This window comes from Austrofundulus limnaeus, unplaced genomic scaffold (genome assembly GCF_001266775.1).
Source record: "Austrofundulus limnaeus strain Quisiro unplaced genomic scaffold, Austrofundulus_limnaeus-1.0 Scaffold764, whole genome shotgun sequence".
NCBI classification, from domain to species: Eukaryota; Metazoa; Chordata; class Actinopteri; order Cyprinodontiformes; family Rivulidae; genus Austrofundulus; species Austrofundulus limnaeus.
The window spans coordinates 17859-19707 of NW_013953166.1; the positions used below are offsets into that span (position 1 = coordinate 17859).

At 36.4% G+C, this 1849-nt stretch overlaps 1 protein-coding gene across 1 annotated transcript in view; it reads right to left on the reverse strand.

Moving 5' to 3' along the window:
- Nucleotides 1–1849, reverse strand: part of aars2 (alanyl-tRNA synthetase 2, mitochondrial (putative)) — a gene marked incomplete in the record, with an annotated part of 11938 nt that overhangs the window by 3223 nt on the left and 6866 nt on the right.

Below are 1849 nucleotides of genomic sequence, written 5' to 3' on the forward strand. Positions count from 1 at the left end.
AGGAACTCCGGGCGGATCTCATCCACCCCTGGGGCCCTGCCACCGAGGAGGTTTTTGACCACCTCAGTGACCTCGTCCCCAGAGATTGGAGAGCCCAACCCAAAGTCCCCGGGCTCAGCTTCCTCAACAGAAGGCATGTTGGTGGGATTGAGGAGGTCTTCAAAGTATTCTGCCCACCGGCACACAACGTCACGAGTTGAGGTCAGCAGCACACCGTCCACACCATAAACAGTGTTGGTGCTGCACTGCTTCCCCCTCCTGAGACGCCGGATGGTGGACCAGAATCGCCACGAAGCCGTGTGGAAGTCTTTGCAGCTGAGTTTATTGTTCTGAAAATAACTCTGGAAGTAATGTTAAAATTATCTGCATTTTATATCAACATGTTTAAATACAAACAAACTGAACAAAATCTGCACAGCTAAAACTAACAGAACCATAGTTAAGAGGTAAAACTGGTATAATAATGGCCAAAACCACTGCAAAAGTAGCTAAAATTGAAAATAACTGTTTAAAACCTATAGCAGAATAGCTGCTCAAACCACCAAAAGAGCTAAAATTCATAGAAGATCCAGAAAGGCTGCTAAAACAGTAGTTCTATTTGTTTTAGCTACTGTTTTGTTAGTTTTAGCTAGTAGCTAAAAACAACAAAAGAAAAGCTAAAACCAACAGAACAGACACAATGAGCTAAATTTATTAGAACAGTAGCTAAATGCTAAAAAACACAAAAATCAGCCGAACAGTAGCTAAAACAAACAGAACAGTAGTTAAAAGCTAGTTGAATCATAGCTAAATGCTTAATCTAGCACAAAATAGCTAAAAACAGATAAGAGCCAAATTTTGTAGAACAGAAGCTAAATGCTAAAAAACACACAAAAGTAGCTAAAAAGCTAAAAGCAGCTGAACAGTAGCTAAAACCAACAGAACAGAAACCATGAGCTAAATTTAGCAGAACAGTAGCTAAATGCTAAAACCCACAAAAGTAGCTAAAAGTTAAAACCAGCTGAACAGGAGCTAAATGCAAAAAAACCTACAAGAGTAGCTAAAAGCTAAAACCAGCTGAACAGTAGCTAAAACCAACAGAACAGAAACCATGAGCTAAATTTAGTAGAACAGTAGCTAAATGCTAAAAACCACAAAAGTAGCTAAAAGCTGCAACCAGCTGAACAGTAGCTTAAACAAACAGAACAGTAGTTAAAAGCTAATAGAATAGCTAAATGCTTAATTCAACACAAAAATAGCTAAAACAGATGAGTTAAATTTTGTAGAACTGAAGCTAAATACTACAAAAACACACAAAAGTAGCTAAAAGTTAAAACCAGCTGAACAGTAGCTAAATTCTAAAACCCACAAAAGTAGCTAAAAACCAAAACCAGCTGAACAGTAGCTAAAACAAACAGAACAGTAGTTAAAAGCTAATAGAATAGCTAAATGCTTAATTCAACACAAAAATAGCTAAAACCAGATAAGAGCTAAATTTTGTAGAACTGAAGCTAAATGCTAAAAAAACCCACAAAAGTAGCTAAAAGCCAAAACCAGCTGAACAGTAGCTAAAACAAACAGAACAGTAGTTAAAAGCTAGTAGAATAGCTAAATGCTTAATTCAACACAAAAATAGCTAAAACAGATGAGCTAAATTTTGTAGAACTGAAGCTAAATGCTTAATTCAACACAAAAATAGCTAAAACCAGATAAGAGCTAAATTTTGTACGTTAATATTTAAAAGCCAAAATTTGTAGCCAAAAGCTAAAATAACAGTAGCAACAACAAGCAAAACAGTAGCTTAAATAAACAACACAGGCTAAAGGCGAGAAATGAAGATGAAGCAGATTTCAAAGAGCTGTCTATTATT